Genomic DNA, 23,628 nt, shown 5'->3' on the forward strand with positions numbered 1-23,628 from the left:
CCGTATAGTTATTAAAAATATCTACTCATTAAAGAAAAAATTAATTACAATGTTGCCTACCTTCTTTAATCTCCAGAATTGAAATATTTAATTAGAAGTCATCGCGCGCGAATGGCGAAAATTTCTCCTGTGAAAAAAACGAGAAATAAAGATAATTAAATAATTAATCAATTACGCAAAAAAAGAAAAACAGGTTATAAAACCAAGAAAATTATAAATTGGAAAAGAGAAATTAAATTCTATTTCCCTTCAAACAAAAGTTTTCACAAGCTATGATAAATGATAAACGGAATTAATGGGCCTAACGACGTATAAAATCATGCGAAATCGGGAAAGTTTCTCAAATTTATTACAGTTTGGATTTTTTTTGCTTCGAAGAATTAAGGAAAAAAAGAATAAATTTCAATTGTAATTTGTCTGAGTGTGCATATATTGTAAATATACAGGGTGATTCGGAACTCGTTGTGCGTACAGGGTGTCCCATAAAATAGTTTTAAAATCCATGAAAATTGAAGGAATCGGTATATTTGAATGAGGTTCGTGAAAAAAGTTATTCTCACAAAAAGAGGATTTTTTTTGTCCTAAAAAAATTTTAATTCAAATTTTTGTCGATAGAGGGTCATTGTAATCAAAATGCGTACCTTACACGTATGCATTGCTGTACAAAATATACATATATACAGTATATATATATTGCAGTGAGAACTTCGTGATTTCATGACATTTCCAAAGGGACCGTTATAACGGTTCAATGTCATTCCACAGACTCGACAGCTAATGGTCAGTATCGAACGGATCAGGACACGGCCACACCTCACCAATCAGTTCCCTAGCTTTTGCGATAAGCCCGATAACTATCCACCGGGGACTCTTAAACGAGATTAAAAGCTATTTTTTCATCCGTTATAAGACATTCACTGGCATCAGAACATCACGAGAGGTCAAAAACACGAACAGAATTTCTAAAATGTATCCTTCAAACACACACACACACACACGGTTCAACAACCCTAAAAACACCAAAGAGACATACCCAAATGTGTGCTACTCGACAGAATCATTTAGCAACAATAGATTAGGAAAAAACGCCCTCACACACGGTCACAACAATTCATACCGGAACACAACTGTCGACAGAACAGTCGAGAGACAACAAACGACCACAACAAAAAGCAGTTTTTTTTTTGGGGAGTGGATATATGTAGGATCTAGTTTTTTACGAAGAAAACTGAAATAAATAAATAAAGCATGTATGAGTGCGTGCTCGCGTTGGGTGGCATAACACAAATAACACGCCTTTCCCCTGTATTTAATAAATCTACACTGTATAAGGCCCAACTATATATTCTCCATACATTACGAGAAGAACAAGAGCAAAAACTCCTCCTACCGCAAACAGATGTTTTCCAGCTAGAAGATTCCCAACCACCGAAAATTTGTAGATTCCCACAAAAAAACCATTAACTCTTTTTCTTTTTTTGGCATTTGGCAAAATGCCAAGAAAACTGCCGAGAAGCGAAGGTGAAAAAGAAGAGCCTAAGAAACAAATTAAGAAAATGAGTAAAAAGAAGACGAAAATGTTATCTTGAGAGCCTGAAGAAACTCATCCCAGAGAATTAAAGAGTCGCTCACGAGGGATGAGAAATATGAGCACGTGTACGTACTTTTGTCATTCACCTTAAAAAAAAAAGAGAGAGAGAGAGCGAAATTACGAAGCACCCGCTTCCCGAGTTCATGTCCGAGGCTAAAAATAACCTTCGTCGTTGGTCCCTTTGCTTTTCTTTTTTTTTTTTTTCTTTTATGATGAGATGGAATTCGCATCCGTAGCACGAATGTGTTAGATGTAGAAATGTTGCTCTCCCAGTGCTATTACGAAATTTTAGATGGTTTGCGTGCTACGTGTAAAAAAAGTGGTGCCCACGAACTTTATTGGATGTTTTATGCATTAAAACCTCTCTTTTATACTCGTCCGTAAAAGAGGGGAGGCCTTTAATCAGGGGTTCGAAATGCATATTTTCATTGTACAAGGGGAAATTATTATTTGGTCGTGAAAGAGGGGTTTTACTGTGAATTTCTACAATTTTGAGTGCATAAATTCTGACGCATTCAACATTTTTATCCCATTCACAAAGCCATTAAAAAATAACCATTATAATTGAATTAAATAAATTTTACAGTGTTTCTGTTCGAACCTCCAAGAATTAATTCAGCTCCTACACAGCTCATCGAAGAAATACAGCCCACGCGGCTTAATGTAATCACATTGAGACTTGATTGATAACTGTATTCGAAAAAGTCCCGTTTGCAAGTACGGTGGCCATATATCCCGTTTGGTCGAAAGAGACGTACGGCTGTTGATAAAACGGGACAACTCTGGTTTTTATTTCCCACATAATTGCTTGCAAAATGTTCAATATCGTTCCTTTTTTTTTTTTTCATTGTAAAACGGTACTTTTCTTCATTTTGAGCTGAAATCCTGAATTTCTGTTATTCAGGCTGTCTAATGTATATCACGAATTACGATATTTTTTTTTAATGTAGCATATGTTTCATAGATCCCTTGAAAAAGTCTCTCGGGAAAAGAAATTTGAATCTGGTCAACTGTAAGAAACTGATCAAGAATGGATAAAAGAAAGGTTTTTTTTTTCTCGTCATACATTTGCTTTCACTATAGGAAGGCTGTTGCGAAAGTAGCTCTACAAGTACATGGATCACAGCAAATATTACAGACCGATTACGACATTAAGTTTGTGAAATGTTTGCAACGGGGGAGGGGGAGAGAACATCGTCTGGACCAGTGGGGGGGGGGGGCGATGGAATGTCCTAGGGGCGGTAGAAGCTACGGGTATAACATAAGATCCTATGGGTTAGATTGCGTTGGGGGGCGATGGGAGAAAAAAATTTCTGAAGAAGGGGGTGATGGGACAAAAAAAGGTTGAGAAACTGTGGTCTAGAGCAGAGTTTCTTAACCTTTCTTTGCCCGTGGCCCCTTTGAAGCATATTTTTTTTCTCTCGTGGCTCCCCCTGTCTTACCCAGAGTCTTCGATCCTCATCTAGAAGCAAGATCCTTTATACGTATTGAATTGATTTTTTCAGTGAATTTATACTGAATGAAAATTTTGCAAATAATATTGGCCTCCAGACCACTGAGCAAGAATTGATTGAGCTCCCCGCTAATCCGAGTTCTATTCCGGACCGTTTCAACATCATGGGGCCCCTAGGCAAAGTGATGCTATGGTAGTCCCATACTTAGCTGGAAATAAACAGCCTACGCATTTCCTACTTATTTTCAAAATTTATTGTACTATAAAAAATATCATAAGGTGGGGTCACTCATGCACATGAGAACCCCGGGCATGACCCCTCACAAGAGTGGGACTTCACAGAGCGGCAGCCCGGGGCCTCATATGGCTTTCATAATTTTTTGTTTTTTACACTATAAATTTAACATGCAGGAGAAGTATGCGAAAATCTAGCCGGGGGCCTGCGAAAAACCCCATCCTAGGGAACCTGCTGCAAAATGTAGGCGGTGAGGCCCGGGTGGATCCATGCCCTAAGACGGTCCTGGTTTTGTGGGTGGTTTTGTTGGATTCTGTAAGTGTATAGTCACTAATATAAAATCATTATTTCTTCACACTTTCATTTTTCTTCTCAGCTCTCTGCAGACCTCCAAACCACCTGTCATGGCCCCTTTCTAAATTTTCTTCCGTGACCCCCTTGAAGTATCCCAGTACCACTAGGGGGCCCTACGGCCCCCGGTTGAGAACCACTGGTCTACTCTTACATAGTATTGCGGACTGCTAACGATAACCTACAGAGGAAAAAATTAGTTCTGAATGATAATATTATCCGTGATTATAATAAGCGGCGTCGACTTTAATTGTGCTCTCATATGGCGCTCGAGGGATTAATTCAGCTCTTATAACTATAGGCCTCCAACCTTACCACTCTCGAAAAGTAATGCATTTAATCATTTAATTCGCGAGTTATATTTTCACGTTATGGTGTTAATTAATGCGACAAAATTTCCAACAAACATCAATTCATGATTAATTCAACTCTTATACGCATCAAACAAATAATTGAACTCTTACACAGCTCACATCGAAGAATAATTGAACTCTCGCGTGGCTCGCGAAGAACTAATTCAACTCTTACACAGCTCATCGAAGCTCATCATAATTGAGCTCGCATATGGCCCTCGAAGAAATAATCCAGCTCTTATACAGCTAGCTCATTGAAGATGTAATTGAACTGTTATGTGGTCCTCGAAATTTTAATCCAGCTTTTACGCATCAAATCGAAAAAATAATTGAGAACTTTCATCACACCCTTATTTCAGCTGTTGAATGGATCTCGAAGAAACAATTCAGCTCTTACACAGCCCAGCGAAGAATTAATTAAAATATTATATGGCACTCGAAGAATTAATTTTGCTTTATACAGCTCATTGATAAAATAATTGAATTCTTATGGCTCTCGAAAAATTAATTGAACAGTCATATAGCCCTCCAAGAATTAATTGAACAGTCATATAGCCCTCCAAGAATTAATTCAGCTTTTACACAGTTCATCCAAGAAATAATTGAACTCTCACAAGGCTCTCGAGAGATTAATTCAGCTATTACGTTCTTTAAAGAAGTAATTAAAGCATTTATACACCACTCCGAAGAAGTAATTAAAGCATTTATACACCACTCCGAAGAAGTAATTCAGTTATTTTCAGTCATTTAAGACGAACATAATTCAGCTGTTATAAAACAATCAAAAAGAAGTTATTCACGTCTTACATAGCACCCAAACAAAAATAAACGAATAAGTAACAAATCAATGACATTAATTTCTGCAAAAGAAAAAATTGATTATATCAGTATTTGAAAATTTTGCGAAAGATCGATATTTTTAATTTTTTCCAAAAAAAAATCGATGGCATTAATTTTAGCAAAAATCGGTGACATTAATTTCTGCAAAAGATCGACAAGAAGATCAATTCAGTTCAAATTATTTTCGGTGCACAGTCTCAGAAAGAAAGGGAGGGGGGAAATTCCTAAAATTTTTCTGGCTACCGTATATCGATCTAAACATCATATTACAAAACACACCACACATCTCTCTCTCTCTCTCTCTCGCTTGCTCGGAAATCATTTCGTGAAATATTTCGGGCTTAAAACTGATATTAGCCCCGAAGCCTATAAACGGCGCAAAGTACGTTGGAAAAGAACGAATTCCCCCCTCTCTCAAGCGGGAACGTGGTTCCAGTCCCGCAATTAATTGCACAAAATGCGTCGAGAAAACTAATTCCTCCCGGGGCTGGGAATTCGAGAGCATGTACATGTGCACGTGCATACGCTCGCAGACTCACGTTAATTTGGGGCTCCGGCCATCTCTGTAATTGATAATGTTTTAACATATATACGAAAACGTTATAATATATCGGGGGGGGGGGGCGGAATAAATCATCATTTCCGGAATCGGACGAATTTCTCGATTAAAATTGTTTCTTTTCATATTGTAGAATCAGAGTAACGTGGACGTTTCAAAAAATAATAATAAATAATTGATGATCCAATATAATTAAATTGGATTACATCAGCCAATGAAAAAATAAAATTTATAAAATGCAAAAATTATAGATTGTTAGACACTGGGAAAACTAGGATTTTTAGCCCCTGTCCCCGGGGCAAACATGATTTAACCACCTTGGGCAAAAATTATTTTGTCGCCCCTGCAACTTTATTATTCGGTAATTCTATAACGATTTTCTTTGTTTCCACCTAAAACTGCCACCCCCTAAATTTTGTCACCCTGGTCAGTTGCCCCCCATCTAGTTCCGGCCCTGGAGGTACGTGATTGGATATTCGGGGCAATGCGAAAAATTAATGGATAGAGAAAGGAGTAAAATCATTAAAAAAAAAGTGGAAAATATTTAATTATAGCACTATATACGGAGGGAGCAGGCATCATGCTTGTTATGCATTTCGAAGGTTACGCACGACTTCGACGATTTTCTAGAGGAGGTAAAGCAAGGAAGGTCCTGAAGAATTTCTAAGAGTCCAACAATTCTTTCCTAAGCAGTGTTATCCGAATTTTTTTTTTTATGACGAGTAATTTCACTCCTCTCCCAAATTTTGAGGGGGTATTTTTCGAAAATGAGGGGTAATTTTTTTAAACTGTGAAAAATAATTTTAAATTGGAATTGAAAAACCGTGAAAACCATATGAAACACCACAACATTCGTAGCCTATGTAAAATTAACGATACATAAATGAAAACATACGTCAAAACTTTCAAACTTTGAAAAATATTCAATCGAAACACTTATATTAATATAAATATTGATTTGATACAAATATATATAAAAAGTTATGAGATAACACAAGAACAAACTTAATCATACGTATATATATATATATATGTATATATTTATATACTCGTTGCATTTTTTTCAACAATTTTTCTCTAGTTTCCACATCTTAACAGCCAAAATCCATATCACAGTGAACGCCTTCATCGGTGACAGTGAAAGGAGGACCTTCGCATGATAATCTTATTAGGGTGTCCTGATCCAAGTTGAGTCCTCTTTTCTGAGTTTATATGATTTAATGTCAAAAATCACGTTCACATGATGCAGTTGAAAGAGGCGAAGTTAAGGCAATTATGCTCAACTTTCTATATTCTGGGTACATAAAAGGCGTGTTATCACCACATTTTCTGCACCAACTGATATATTTGCAAAAAATTCTGCCATTTTCATTTCTTCATTATATATTTATGTAATAGTTCTTTTACAAATAACCATTCTTCCCTAAGTGGCGTTAAGGTCTAAGTGGCGTTTAAGTCTTTAGGAAAACATATTTTCATCTTTATAACAAGGTATTCTCATTTCCTTTAAAATAGAGACAAATTAAACTGTCCATTGCTTCATCAGAACTTGGGTTGTAATTAGTTTTTGAACCGTTATACAGAGCATCATTTTTTTTTTATCATTGGACTCGAAAGTTTTTGCACATGTTATGTCATTCATAGGATTCAAAACTGCGCCAAAGTCAATGAAAATGTTTTCACTGCATTTTCTTCAAACCTGTTGTCCAAGTTTTCAACCAGAATCTTTTCAACCAGTCTTTTTTTTTTAATTTCGTGTCACAAAGACATCTCCCTATGCACCACACAGTATAACATAGGGCCATATATGATGGTACAATCAGCATATTTACCGTGGAAAACAAAAAAAAAAATTATAATACTTTGTACAAAAGAGGAAAATGGTTTTCAAAGAAAATAAAACAATAATAATAATAATGATAAAAAAAAATAATAAAAACAAACAAAAAAAAAAACAGAAACGAAAATAATAGAAATGTGAAATATATATATATATATATATATATATATATATAAATTGAAGAAGGTAATAAAAGGAAAAAAAAGAAAATAGTAAGAGAATTAAAAGAAAGAAAAAAAAGAAAAAGGCATAATCATGAACATACTTAAAAATATTTGCTACGCTCTAAAATCAAGGATTTCAATAAGCGGGAAAAATGTCAAACCCCCCCCCCCCCCACAACTGATATGATGCATATCCCACTAGGCGTGTTAATGCATATCCCACAAGGCGTCTACTACCGAACCAAATATGCACCTCATCCATATCCCCCTGCGGAACTTCTAACAAATTAGTAGTACATGTTGGAAATGCGCATACGTGTTCTGACCTAAAGTTTGTTTGAATTTGTTCGTAAAAAGAAGAAAACGAAAAGAAAATATACACATATAACACAAACAACACGAAAGAAAACAGAAGCCTCAGTTCTTTAATGCTATGTACAAATCTTCGAAGGGCACACAGAGTCTCTTTTGCGTATACCAATTTCGATGGTGGCCAGATGGTCTAAAAACTGTTTTTTGCTTTCATGGAATTTTGATCTAAATTGAACATTTTTATTTGTCTGTAATACTCATTTCCTTTTTCGAGAATTGTGAAGTCTTTGAAACATATTCCAGGGTTGTTATGAAATTTTTCTATTCGGAATTCCGTTAATTTCAACCTCACAATTAAGAGTTGAAAAACTGAGGTCGTCTGCTTGAAAAGCAAAAAAGAAAATTTCAAGAGGTGAAATACGCATCCGAACGCTGTTCCTACGCATTTCCACGGATATGCAAGCCTCCGAAGCAATTTTTAGGCCCGTGATACACATGATACTAAAGCAGCACGAAAGCATGCCATTTTCGAGCATATTCAGCCAATGTGGCAATTCGTAATGTCCCGTATTTTATTTAATTTAAAATCCCAGTTACCATATTTTTCTCAATGAAATAGGGTCATCTGTTCATTCGAACACTTTTTTTGTACAATACATTTTTTAATTGTGGTTTGTAGCAGTCGTTTATTTCCTCCACATTTCAGCAATTTTATCAAATTGCATTCAAGGTAACGAATTGCATGTTTTGGCAAGCTTTAGTGATATCCGAGATTTAAGACTGCATTTTCCTGAATGACATATGTGAGCCTACATACGTTAATACACGCTATTTTGTTACATGTTATATGTTACTATGTATATGAAATTGTTACTATATGTAACTTATGAAGGTGTAATTTTTATTTAACTCCATATCGTTATTACTAAGCCCATCAATCGTACCTACAACAGTGATTCCCTGGGGGGCGATGGAATGTTCCGGGGGGGCGGTAGAAGCTATGGGTGTAACATAGGATCCGATGAGTTCAATTTCGTTGGTGGCGATGGGGGAAAAAAATTTCTGAAGAAGGGGGTGATGGGGACAAAGAGGGTTGGCAAACTATGACCTACACCATCGGCGAGGACCACCTCTGGTCCACGGACCATAGGTTGGGAAATGTTGGCATAGAAGTACGGAAATATAGTGAAACCTCTACAACGATATTTTTTCAAATCTTCTTTGGAATTGCCTATAGTCTAATGTTAAGCATCTTTCGATACAGCGATATCCTCTACTACGATAAATCCCTCTATAACGATAATTTTTTTTTAAAAGATTTTGAAACAGCTACACAACAATATTTTTTTTTATATTTCGCTCCAAATCGTATTGAATTTGATTTCAACTTCGTCCCTTGTTTTCATTCTTCCAGGAACAACATCGGTGTTTTTACACCACGTGATCATTAGAATTTATGTTGATAAACCTGTTGGTATTTGCCACTTTCTCTGTAAGGGTCATTCAAGTATTAAGTCAGCATCGGGGGGGGGGGGGCTTTCGGATTTGCTGAGTTTTGATGACAAAGGGGAAGGTGGGGTTTGAAAGTTGCTTACGTCACCAACCCCTCTTTCTGAAGATATGAAATATTCTAAGCTGCTGACGAAATTTTGCTGACAAGGGGGGGGGGGGGAGGGGGTCAAAAATGGCTAAAAATCTGCTTACATAATACTTGAATGGCCCCTAAGACACAAAAGTGCAAATACAATAAGCTTGTTTACAGAAGCGGTGCATCTGAATGAATCTAAATTATTACCAACTAAATTAATTACAGTTTTTTGTGACGAATAAATACTTTAAGGCGCGTTTTCTGATGGTACTAACAACGCATATTTAGAAAGCATGCCAACAACAGCATATATTTGGTGGCACGCGATATGACAATGTTGACTCTCGATAATATTACGATAATCCCTCTACAACGATATTTTTTCTTTGGCCCGCAGAATATAGTTATATCGAGGTATTCGGATTTTCAAAATGGCGCTCATCCCTACAAGTTATGAAAAAAAAAAACCAACTTTGGCTGTTTCGTGGGACCTTGTGTGGACGCATTTTCCTGGGTATGTCCTTATTTTAGAAGGCGAAATACCGAAATTTGAAACCTTCTCCCTTAAAAGTGAGGAAAGTAGAGTGGGGCTCTCCCCTCCCCCTCCCCCACTCCCCATTGCTAGACCTACACAGAGAGCCGAAGGGGATATTTCTCTAGAAAACAAAAGAAAAAAAAAGTGGAGAAGTTGGGGAGAATAAAAAAAAACCCTTAGAGACGCCATTTTGTTTCGGGGGGATCAGATATCCAGGCTGATGTATATAGTGAAAAACTTCATGCTAAAAGGAGGCTAGGGTTAGGAAAAGGTCTCGCAAAATGAATTTACTCGTCCCTGAAGACACAACTCCAAGCGGATTTTTTCTTAATATATAGCCATTTTTTTCCCTTGATTTAATGTACCGAAAAGATATCCATGCAGGTTCTCAAATAAATCTACAGATTTAACAGGTCTGCGAGGGAATTTAGCTATGCTTGAACATTGTTTTTGAAACAACAAACAACCGAGAATCGGCACGATTCCGCGTAAAGAATGCAGAAGAGCTTCGGTTAAACGGTTGGTATTTATTTAGACTTCTTAATACAAAGATCCGGACAATCCGTTACTTGAATAGAGATGTCTCTTATTCATCGCTAAGAGACACAGATCAGGATATCCGTAATGTAAATAGAGGTGTCTTCTATACAGAGATACCAATAAGGACAGCTAATATACACGTCTCTTATTCACTCTAAATAAGTTCCTATTCGAAGAGACACAGATCAAAACATCAGTCCGTTGAATAGAGGTGTCCCTTATTAGAGGGTAAAATAAGTTCCAATCAAAAATACACAGACCAGGACACCAGTTCCTTGAATACAGTGTCTCTTATTCAGAGACAAGTGAGTTCCTATGCAAAGAGACACATATCAGGACATCAGTCCCATAAATAGAGGTGTGACACCGATCAAGACATTCATCCCATAAATAGAAGTGTCTTTTATACAGAGAGACAACGATCAGGACTGATAATCTTTCTCTTAAATAGAGGTGCTTCTTTTTAAAAGGTCAATTAGTTTCTATTCGAAGAGACACAGGGCATTCGTCCCTCTAATACGGGGTGTCTCTTGTTCACAGGTGAATGAGTTCCTATTTAAAGAGATAGATTAGGACATCTGTCCCTTGAATAGAGGTGTCCCTTACTTATTAAAGGGAAAATAAGTTTCAATCAAAAAATATAAAGACCAGGACATCCGTTCCTTGAATACAGTGTCTCTTATTCAGAGACAAATGATTTTCTATTCAAAGAGATATATAAGTATATCAGGTCATCAGTCCCATAAATAGAGGTGTGACACCAATCAAGACATTCGTCCCATACATAGAGATGCCTCTTATTCAGAGATAAATGAGATCCTATTCAAAGAGACACAGATCAGTCCCATAAATAGAGGTGTGACACCAATCAAGACATTCGTCCCATATATAGAGATGTCTCTTATTCAGAGATAAATGAGATCCTATTCAAAGAGACACAGATCAGTCCCATAAATACAGGTGTGACACCAATCAAGATATTCGTCCCATATATAGAGGTGTCTCTCATTCAGAGATAAATGAGATTCTATTCAAAGAGACACTGATCAGTCCCATAAATAGAGGTGTGACACCAATCAAGACATTCGTCCCATATATAGAGATGTCTCTTATTCAGAGATAAATGAGATCCTATTCAAAGAGACACAGATCAGTCCCATAAATAGAGGTGTGACACCAATCAAGACATTCGTCCCATATATAGAGATGTCTCTTATTCAGAGGTAAATGAGATCCTATTCAAAGAGACACAGATCAGTCCCATAAATAGAGGTGTGACACCAATCAAGACATTCGTCCCATATATAGAGATGTCTCTTATTCAGAGATAAATGAGATCCTATTCAAAGAGACACAGATCAGTCCCATAAATACAGGTGTGACACCAATCAAGATATTCGTCCCATATATAGAGGTGTCTCTCATTCAGAGATAAATGAGATTCTATTCAAAGAGACACTGATCAGTCCCATAAATAGAGGTGTGACACCAATCAAGACATTCGTCCCATATATAGAGATGTCTCTTATTCAGAGATAAATGAGATCCTATTCAAAGAGACACAGATCAGTCCCATAAATAGAGGTGTGACACCAATCAAGACATTCGTCCCATATATAGAGATGTCTCTTATTCAGAGATAAATGAGATCCTATTCAAAGAGACACAGATCAGTCCCATAAATACAGGTGTGACACCAATCAAGATATTCGTCCCATATATAGAGGTGTCTCTCATTCAGAGATAAATGAGATCCTATTCAAAGAGACACAGATCAGTCCCATAAATAGAGGTGTGACACCAATCAAGACATTCGTCCCATATATAGAGATGTCTCTTATTCAGAGATAAATGAGATCCTATTCAAAGAGACACAGATCAGTCCCATAAATACAGGTGTGACACCAATCAAGATATTCGTCCCATATATAGAGGTGTCTCTCATTCAGAGATAAATGAGATTCTATTCAAAGAGACACTGATCAGTCCCATAAATAGAGGTGTGACACCAATCAAGACATTCGTCCCATATATAGAGATGTCTCTTATTCAGAGATAAATGAGATCCTATTCAAAGAGACACAGATCAGTCCCATAAATAGAGGTGTGACACCAATCAAGACATTCGTCCCATATATAGAGATGTCTCTTATTCAGAGGTAAATGAGATCCTATTCAAAGAGACACAGATCAGTCCCATAAATAGAGGTGTGACACCAATCAAGACATTCGTCCCATATATAGAGATGTCTCTTATTCAGAGATAAATGAGATCCTATTCAAAGAGACACAGATCAGTCCCATAAATACAGGTGTGACACCAATCAAGATATTCGTCCCATATATAGAGGTGTCTCTCATTCAGAGATAAATGAGATTCTATTCAAAGAGACACTGATCAGTCCCATAAATAGAGGTGTGACACCAATCAAGACATTCGTCCCATATATAGAGATGTCTCTTATTCAGAGATAAATGAGATCCTATTCAAAGAGACACAGATCAGTCCCATAAATAGAGGTGTGACACCAATCAAGACATTCGTCCCATATATAGAGATGTCTCTTATTCAGAGATAAATGAGATCCTATTCAAAGAGACACAGATCAGTCCCATAAATACAGGTGTGACACCAATCAAGATATTCGTCCCATATATAGAGGTGTCTCTCATTCAGAGATAAATGAGATCCTATTCAAAGAGACACAGATCAGCCCATAAATACAGGTGTGACACCAATCAAGACATTCGTCCCATATATTGAGGTGTCTCTTATTCAAAGAGGCACAGATCAGGACAAATCACCCGTCCCGTGAATATAGGTGTTTCCTATTCACAGGTTAATAAGTTCCCATTCAAAGATCAGTACATCCGTCCTATGAATAGAGGTGTCTCTTATTAGATCAGGACACCCGTCCCTTGTGTGTGAATATAGTTGTCCCTTATTCACAGGTAGGTAAATAAGTTCCTATTCAGATCAGGACATCCATCCCTTAAATATAGGCGTTCCCTTAAAAAGGAAGTTTGACTGTGTGTGTGTGTGTGCATTTTACGTACCACTCAATAAAGAAAGACACCAACTCAATTAATCAGTTTGTTGTGACACCCGTCTATAGCGTCTTTCCACGGGTGAGATCATTTCGATAGTTAGAGTCTATTTAGTCCTCATCAAAACACGGAACACACAACCAACTGCATATTTAAGCGCGTGGCTTGTTTATTTATAAAACCAAACATTAAGGTTTCACGTCATGGTATGCAACCCGCAAGGTATGCATATCTAGCGATATTCTTTAGCATATACTTTCCCAAAGGAGTTCATAACACCGCTTCCACCTCCGAGAACACTAATCCCTAAGTAAAGGATTCATTAAGAGACTACTGTGACATTTTTCTCTCGAAAATAACGCAGAAAGTTCATAAACGCTATACACTTACAACGTCGACGAACGGTGTAATACGCAACTGGATTTAGCTCATTAACAGGCTGGGCGCGTTACCAGAATGTGCTCGGAATCATCATTATCATGGAAGAGGGTTAAAAAGAAAATGCTCCATCGTGACGATTCGGAGCAAAGTGAGTGTGACTAAAACGTAAAACAGTTATAATAGTACACAGTTCACGACACTGATTGTGGATGACTTCCTCTACGATGGAGTCCCGCTCTGGAAAGTATATTGAAGGAATTCTCTTTTTCCCCCCCAACGAAAGCCATCACCGAGCTGTCGGAGCATTCAACAGTGCAAATTATCCAAAAAAAAAGGAGCCAAGGATGGAAGAATAAAGGACATGTGGAGAGATTATTTAGTGCGTTTGGGCACGCGAAGTCCGCGTTAAGGTTTCGCTCAATTTCGTGAAGAAAAGACAGTGTCGTAATCTCGAGTGATTTTTCTTTTTCCTCTTTCGTTTCCTCAATACTCATCTCTCTCTTTCCTCTTGTCATGACAGCCCTTCTTTTCCGGGTTTGATTCCATTATGATACGCCACTGAAATTCCCGTAATGGACTTTTGGCACCGACGGAGAGAAAGGATTGCGAAATCGGTCGCGTGAAAATTACCGCTGGATATTATTCCACCCATTTTCTTGGATATTAAGGGGTGTAAGAGGAAAATATTTTTTGAAGTACCTTTTTCTTTTAAACAAAACTTGAATTAAATACACTGGTGTTCAAAATTAAGGGAATCGACGCATTTGTTTTCCCCCGATGTTTCAAAAGCGTTTGATAATGTTAACCATCCGACATTTTGATTGAGAAAACGTCTCGTGATGATGGAAAAAAAATAAAGATCGGCGAAGACACGTATTTTCACGGGTAAGAGTGGGGGGGGGGGGCTTCTACTACTACTTCTTCTTAACAGTACATGCACCTAGTACGCATTCCTCTACGGAATTTCTAACGCATTGCACATGCCGGAATTTGTGTTCTGAGTGTATGTGCGGTCCTAACGTATTTATGTTGTTGTCAGAACTGAGCTTGTTTCGTATTCTTGTTGGTGCTGCCATCGGTCTTCCATTTTTTTTTTTGAAGTGAAGATGGTGAATGCTTGAATTTTTATGTTATGTCAGTACCGTGTTGTAGGTCTCCCTGCTCTCTGATCGAGTGAGCAAGTAAACGATTGAGTGAATGAGCGAAGCTAGCTTGCGACTAGAGCTAGCTCACTCTTTCATAAGTTCAATCACTAAGTAGCTCATTCTATCACTCACTAGCTAGATTGTTCATTATATTACTTACTCACCAGTTCATTTGATCACTCTCTTAGTAGGCTGGTCACTCACTTGATCTCTAGGTCGCTCATTTGCTCTCAAGGTCACTCCCTTACTCACTAGGTCGTTCACTCTGTCATTCGCTCACTAGGTCACTCATTCTATCACTAACTCACCATGTCACTCACTCACTCCAACTAGGTCATTCACTCTGTCATTCACTCACTCCAACTAGGTCGTTCATTCTACCACTAACTCACCATGTCGCTCACTCTGTCACTTCTTGACTAGGTACTCTGTCACAAGCACTCAATCACCAAGTCATTCACTTACTGACTAGGTCGCCCACTCTGCCAGGCACTCAATCACCATATCAAGCACATACTCACTAGGTCATTCATTCTGTCACTCGCTTACTCACTAGATTCTTCAGTCTACTACTGGGTCGCTCATCATGACACAAACACTCCCTAGATAACTTACTCTATCTCCAGGTCGCTCGCTCTGTCACTCACCGACTGACTACTGTGTCATTTACTGATTCACTCAGTCGGTCAATCCTCGCTCACTTACTGGCTCGAGTCGAACTGTTGTCGACGAATTTCCCTAGCGGTGAATTGCACGGTGACGAATTGTTGGCGGTGAATTTTCCGAAGCCGTTATTTGTATTTATACAAAAATTTTAGTCTCGAATACATAAGAAAAAACTTTCAAATATTCGAAAATTTATTAAACAATTTATATCACCGGAAAAAAAAATGCCCGAGTGGCGCAGTGTTAAGATGTTCGCTACGTGAAGGTTACCATCAAGGTCCACGGATTCGAGAACGTCAGAAGCAAGTTCTTTACCTACCGAGCCTGGGGCGATCACTGATGTGGATGGAGCTTTCATTTCCCACCCAACTCCGCTGGTGGGAAATTGCCGTATGGCGATATATGGCCAAAGTTGGGGGTGTGTGGTAAAGTAGCACCGGAAAAAAAAATTATAATCAAATTAACGAAGCATCGAAATTTTTTTTGTTTCCAATAACGATGCGGAGAAGTTGAACAAAAAAAATTCTGTTTATTCCGATGATATGAATTTTGCTGCTTCCGTTGGCTAATTACTCACAGATATCTAATTAGCAGCAACTCGCTAATTAGCAATCATCCTGACAAATTAGTATTTAAGTATGATTAATCTCATTCCTGCGAGCAACTACTCTGGAAATGATGGCTCTCCACTTATCTGGAACATCATCATTAGTAGCAGCTACTGTGGGAGTTCAAAACAGCAATGCCACCACCTCCTTCCCCCATCACTAAGACGCCTCACAACAGATCACAGAATGATCACAAAATCATAACCCTTCTGGGATGGCCAGTCTGTACGGAAGGAAGGCTTTTCTAATCCCAGAGGATTGATTTTGAAACAGAAATCACGGAGTTCAGAAATTTCGTTCGTTTCGTTGATCGCTTCCATTCAAAAGCTGAATCAGGACTGCTCTGGGAGTCGTTGTGACAACTCGAAGCGATGTAAAAAGAAGCGTTTCCCAATATTTCTACAGCTGCGAACCGGTGAAGGCAGTTGTTGCGGACCGGCGAATGCGAGAGAAATAATTTGCAGACCGGTAAATGCAGGAGAAATAATTTGCGAAACGGCAAATGCAGGGAAAATAATTTGCGGACCGGCGAATGCAAGAGAAACGATTTGCGGAACGGCAAATGCAGGGAAAATAATTTGCGGAACGGCAAATGCGTGAGAAATAATTTGCGGACCGGCAAATGCAAGGGAAATAATTTGCGGACTGGTAAATGCTAGAGAAATGATTTGCAGATCGGTAAATGACAATAGAAATAATTTGCAGACCGGTAAAGGCAAGAGAAATAATTTGCGGACCAGCAAATGTGGTGTGCGTGCGTGCAAGAGAAATAATTTGCAGATCGGCAAAGGTAGGAGAAATAATTTGCGGACACCGGCAAAAATAAATCTATGTTAAAAGATTAATATGCGGACCTGCAGAAGTGTTAAATAAATAGGAAGAGGGGATGGAGGGGGGAAAGGATGAAATTCGAGAACCTCCAAAAGCAAGTACCGTAAATAGGAGAAATAATTTTAATTTAAAAAAAAATATATCGTAAATATAGGAGAGAGAGCTAATTTAAGGACCTCCCGGTAAAAAATAAATGTATGGCTGCAAATATTTCGGACCAGCACAAATAAAAAACAATCATGAGGAAATGAAACTAAGTAGGATAAATAATTTGCGGACCTTATGACAGAAATAGTTTGCAGACGTTCAAAAAATAAAATAATGTGGTAGAAACAATTTGCGGACCAGTAAAAAATAAATAACTGGAAGAAAATATTCGTGGACCAGCAAAAAAATCTCCTTTCCGAAATTCGGTTGCCAGTTCCCCCAATACAGGGGTGCACAACCTCCTGCACAAATTCGGCCCACAAAGGGGTTTAATCCGGCCCGCGAAAGGTTTTCTGGTATGAAACTATCAAAACAGAAGATAAATTCCTGCGGCTAACCATATTTCCTTAATTACAACAATGTGCAATAAAAATATGGGGAGAAATAGGGAGGATTCATACTGTATAGCGGCGCCATTTATCGCAAAAAAAAAAAATTCAAATTCAGGTGAAGTTGCCAATTATAGCTTAAAGAATGTACCGTAGCTAGGTAATGTCACAACCAAAAAAAATTGTCAATGGAAATTAAAGTTGCTAATTACAGAGAAAAAGTTGTCGAAGGAAAGCAAAGTTGCCATCTATCGCTGAAATTGCAGAAAAATCACCAATGGCAGGAAATACAAGTGTCCCTCGTGCAAGATGGAAGTGTAGAGAGGTGTGTGGTCCTTGATTTTCATATACAGGGTGATTTAAAAGGTTAAAATTTTGTACACTTTCATTTTAGTTTTTGAATACATTCATGTCATTTTAGTTTTTGAATACATTCATGTCATTTTAGTTTTTGAATACATTCATGTCATTTTAGTTTTTGAATACATTCATGTCATTTTAGTTTTTGAATACATTCATGTCATTTTAGTTTTTGAATACATTCATGTCATTTTAGTTTTTGAATACATTCATGTCATTTTAGTTTTTGAATACATTCATGTCATTTTAGTTTTTGAATACATTCATGTCATTTTAGTTTTTGAATACATTCATGTCATTTTAGTTTTTGAATACATTCATGTCATTTTAGGAATTTTATTTATTCATGTCATATTACTTGAATACATTTATATTATTTCGAACTGGTTTGCGTCAGTATGTTCCAGTCGATGTTACATAATATGAATGGATCACATATTGAACATTTGGGAGACTGATAAAACGTATGTATATTAATGTATATTTATTAAAGCAATAATGACGTCTTAATGTAACAACCCCGGGAGCATCAAATTCTTGCTCACGTGATGTTAATGGTGCTGCCCGAGGTATAATGTAAGCTGTAATAGTAATCGGTTATTTTAAATGTAATGCAATATAAATTGTTTTGTAAGGGGAATTATTAACCTCTGGGGGCCAATGGTGCTCTCGGGGATAGAATGCATATATATTTATATATGTTTACATATGTGTTTTTTTTTAAATTGAAGAAAATAAATACACCCTCCGGAAAACCCCCGTATGGCGAATGTGATTCGACGGGTCGGCGTAAGTAACTCATATACAGGTTGATTAAGAAAGAAAGGTCGATTAGCAAGTTTGCCACATTTTCAAACACGGCATCCTGTTTCGTTTCTTCTTATTTTGGCGTAGAATCTTCCCGATTGGCTCACAAATACCGCATAGTGATTGGATATGGGGCATAGAAATCGCCAATTCTGAGCCCGATCATCTCTTTTTCTCACAACGATGATACTGGCACGAGCAGGGAATTTTTTTTTCCCGAATAATCTGCGGAAAATGGACTACTTACTGACGTCACAAGCAGACTACAGAGGCCTTCTATCTCTAAGAGGTGCTGATATCGTGCACCGCATGCCAGAAACACCAATGTACAAAAAAAAATGTTCCCTTATTTTTTTTATCAGCTGTTTGGATAGCTTGTTTTGCTACTTAAGTTGTAGTGTGTGAAACGCGAATGTGTATCCCTATTGAAAAATTTGCACGTGTTACAAAACATTTACACAAGTTATAAAACATTAAAAAAAAATAACTTCCACAGCGCAAACATGGGTAGAGTAAACATTCAAACGTCGGAGCCGATATATTGATTATTGTACAAGTAGAATTTGATAAAATTACATTGTCGCACAATGTGATTCACTAAAAAAACGTATGTCAGATAAATATGTGAATATGAATACATTTATATGACTACAATTAATTATGATTAGAGTCATAATTATCGTAGTATAATTCATAAGTCTAGAAAATAATCTAAATTCTTGATAGACCTGTTGGAAATAAGAAAAAAAAAACGTGACATTTTATAAAAGAGTTGTGCATTTTCGGAAATGTCCCGCGTAAAATACGGCTCATATGGTTACCCCTACACATACATATACATACATACACACACATACAGGTTTCTGGCCCGAGAGCGGCAGAAACACCGCATATCTGGCCCATAGACTGAAAAAGTTGCGCACCTTCGCCCTAATGCAAATTATCATCCAAACCGACCGGGACGTTTTGCCACCGTACCAACCGTTTTGAAGAGGGCCCCGATCATGGAGAAGTTTACACACTGCCATTTGAAACAGGCACTTAATACTTAGATCCGGATCCCATCGTGCGTGAAATGATCACACATATCCATATCAGTGTAACAAAAAGAATGGCGATCTATGTATATGCATCAAGAACGTAAAAGGAGGAAGCTGTCAGTGAATAATTCTACACAGATCGGATCCTCAACTCAACAGTTTCCACCATATTGATTTCCGAGAAGGGGACTTTCGAAGATCAATATTATGTCATCATTGGGCTGCAATAGCCAAACCGCTCATCACTAGCGTCAATTCTAAATGTCACTTTGGATGCCGTCACCAGATCAAATATTGGACTTCGGACAATACGATGTGTATATTGTTCTCCAAAGAGTCAACCTTCATAACCCCTTTACCGTAGCAAAAACAGTTTACGAGAGAGTCGCAAATCCCTTCACGCATATCTTTCAGTGCAAGGGTGCTCAACTTTTAGAAGAGTGCGGGGCCGCGTTATTAGTCTGGAAACGGGTCGCCAGCCACTTAAGTGCTCTGGAATTGTGCCACGGGTCACTCAAGTGATCTAGGAATGAACCCGTCGGTCACTCAAGTCATGTGGGTATGTACCGTGGACCGCTAGAGTGATCTGAAACTGTACCATACGTCACTTAAGTGATCTGCAAATATGTCGCCGACCACTTGAGCGATCTATAAATGTACCACACGGGCCGCTTAAGTGCTACGGGAACTGTGCTACGGATCACTCAAGTGATCAAGAAAAAAATAATGATATATACTGCATACAATAAATGTTCATAGCTGCATTATCTGTTGGCATTAGCAACATCGATTTGGGATAGAATATCACCAAACGCATGAATTTGGTAATGCGTGATATGATGATGATATATATATCAATGTATCGATATTTTTCTCTCTGCAGCGATATTTTTTTTTTTGGTCTACAGAATATCGAGATTTCACAGCATTTAAAAAAAAATGTGTGTGCGAAATGTCCAGGCCAAAATGACAGTGGCAAAATGTCCAAAGTGAAATATCGGTGGCAAAATGTCCGGGGCGAAACATGAGGCCAAAATGTCCGCACTGAAATTTCAGGGCAGTTCAACCGAAACGTTGAGGGTGAAAAGTCCGAAGTGAAATTTCAAGGGCAAAATGTCTGGGTGGAATTTCAGGGGCTAACTATGTGGGGGTAAAATTTTCGAGTGCGGAACGTCGAAATCGAATTTTCTGAAACACCCTGTACTTCTTCAAAGGAAAAAAATCAATAGAGACGTACAAACCCGGACTTGTGTGCGTAAGCAGCATGCCGGAACAACTTGTTACCTTACACCACATGGCATTTTACACAGCCATAGCGAGCGCGTGATATTCCCCCTTAACCTACCAGACTATATTCCATTAGTCTGCGCCAGGAGCCATGTTGTTTCCTCGATAACCGAAACTCGACCTCAGCCATAACCGAAGCCACATGAAAGTGGCCATGACGAATAACCTCACTTTACAACTCGCTGATCGTAACCCGAGGCAAACAAACGCGGATGAATATTATATTTGGAAAAGATGTTCTCTCGAAAATGGCCCCTCCTTGGCTGGCTGAACACATCCTTTTTATGTGTTCGTCGGATTATGATTATGTTGTTATCGTTATTACGCCCAACCGAAGGACGGAATCGACATAACTATGTACATTACAACGACAATTCCTGTAAAAATTGTTCTCTCGCCCTATTCCCGCGAAATTCTTATTACCTAACGCTCCAAGGAAGAACGGCATCTAAACGATCGTTACAACGATGGCCACAACGACGTCGACGTGACCGTTCAACTGTGGCCAGGATGGCACACACAACACACGTGATGACACGCACACACAAGCGATGGCCACGATGACATACACACGTAGTTGTTAAACGATGGCGTAAAACGGATTGATACACCTTGTGTGAGAACGCGGTTGGTAATCGATGCTCACAAAATGATGCGCGGCCGATTGTTACACGATTTTCATGACAGCATACACGCCGATTGTTGTTTGAACTATAGGCACCATGATATATGCGCGATCGTTACATGATGGCCACAATGAGATACGCGCGGAATGTTTAACGATGGCGAAAATGGCATGCACGTGATTGATTGATTGATTGATTATTGCACGATGGCGAGAATGGCATGCACGTGATTGATTGATTATTACACGATGGCGAGAATGGCATGCACGTGATTGTTTGATTATTACACGATGGCGAGAATGGCATGCACGTGATTGATTGATTATTACACGATGGCGAGAATGGCATGCACGTGATTGATTGATTATTACACGATGGCGAGAATGGCATGCACGTGATTGATTGATTATTGCACGATGGCGAGAATGACATGCACGTGATTGATTGATTATTACACGATGGCGAGAATGGCATGCACGTGATTGATTGATTATTGCACGATGGCGAAAATGGCATACACGTGAGGTTAGACTTCTGTCAGCCCGCCCCTTAGTGAAAGTCATAATGACCTATAGGCAACAATTATCCTCTGGTTACATAATAACCTAGACAAGGGGTTCTTGACCTTTCGTGTTCCTCAGATCCCTTGTGCAGGGGAGGCCACGAATCCCCAGGGTCATAAAATTGACCGTCACGGAACCCCCTTTACAGAATAATATTCTTCATGAAATGAAATAAAAATTATATTAGTTGTTTATCATCCAAGCTCACAGATCCACTGAAACCTCTTCAAGGACCCCCCCCCCCCCGAGTTAAAGTGGAACCTTGGTAGAGAACCTCTGGCCTGGTCAAAATGGTTATTGTTAAGAAAATTCAACTTTATCATCCGTTGGAAGCCGGATTTTTTTAATCTGTTAACCTTTACAGCGGCAAGCACGAGATATCTTGTCTGACCCAATCCACTTTATTTTGGCAATCCCGAAATATCTTGGGTTTTTAGAACCCTCTCATTTCAGCATCTCCGAGCCCAGATACTGTCGTAAGTTTACTTCTTATGACAATATTTTTTCCTTCTTTCCCCCGTCCTGTTAAACAACTGCCAGTGAGTGAAGTCGTCTCTTGTTCAAAGTCTGATAACATAAGGGGAGAGAGAGAGAGTGAGAGAGGGAGTTTTACCTTTTTCCCTTCAAGGTAGTTATCGATTATGCTGTAAGCATAATTATACCTCGAAGGGAAAGGAAAAACTTCTCTCTTCCCCCCTTCTGTTAACAGACTTTGAACAAAAGCCGACTCCGCCCACTGGCAGTTGATTGACAGCACGGGAGAAGAAGGAAACCATGTTGTCAGAAGAAGAGAACGTACGACAGCATCTGGGCTCGGAAGATGCCGAAATGAGAGCGTTTGAATATCTTTGGAAGTTAATATCGCCTAATTAAAATCGAAACAAGCCTTCCGAAAAGTGCTTTCGGGACAGCACATGTACTGCCAAAAAAACCAGAGCGTCCTGGAAAACCGGCGCATACGGTCAGTCTATGTAGGGTTCGCCGATAAATATTTTGTGCAAAGTGGGGGAGGGGTCGTGCTTCAGACAGTTTGCGTAGCACTGGTTTAGATGGTGGCATGCTTGACCGGTTTGCAAGAAGGCTTAGGTTCGAGTCCCGGTGGATACCAGATGACTTTTTCTTCCGAGTTCACCTCAACATAACATCCACAAAATATGTTTCCTTAATTTCTATAAAGTTTAGTGATTTCCACTTTAGCAGCTGTAAAATGCGCATTAGGAAAATTCTAAAAACCGCTTAAAGTGTTAATAACATAGCGATTGATTCGTCAATACAGTCGAATCCCGTTTTAACGAATACCGATATAGCGAAAATCTCGTTTTAACGAACACTTTTCTAATCCTCCAGATAAGCTTACATAGGAACAATG

At 38.5% G+C, this 23,628-nt stretch overlaps 1 protein-coding gene across 4 annotated transcripts in view; it reads right to left on the bottom strand.

Moving 5' to 3' along the window:
• LOC149063586 (uncharacterized) overlaps window positions 1-23,628 on the bottom strand; it is a 163,501-nt gene that overhangs the window by 45,486 nt on the left and 94,387 nt on the right. For 3 of the 4 annotated variants that reach the window (XM_089255679.1, XM_089255681.1, XM_089255680.1), the window contains one exon: window positions 61-127. The exons of the other annotated variant lie outside the window; for it this stretch is intronic. The gene's annotated coding sequence lies outside the window, so the exon portion shown is untranslated. The remainder of the gene's footprint in view (window positions 1-60; window positions 128-23,628) is intronic. 4 annotated transcript variants of the gene reach the window in all.

The sequence above is a fragment of the Pholcus phalangioides genome, unplaced genomic scaffold (assembly GCF_987345545.1).
Source record: "Pholcus phalangioides strain wild (caught in Gottingen) unplaced genomic scaffold, Ppha-v1.0 ptg000172l_1, whole genome shotgun sequence".
Taxonomy (NCBI): Eukaryota; Metazoa; Arthropoda; class Arachnida; order Araneae; family Pholcidae; genus Pholcus; species Pholcus phalangioides.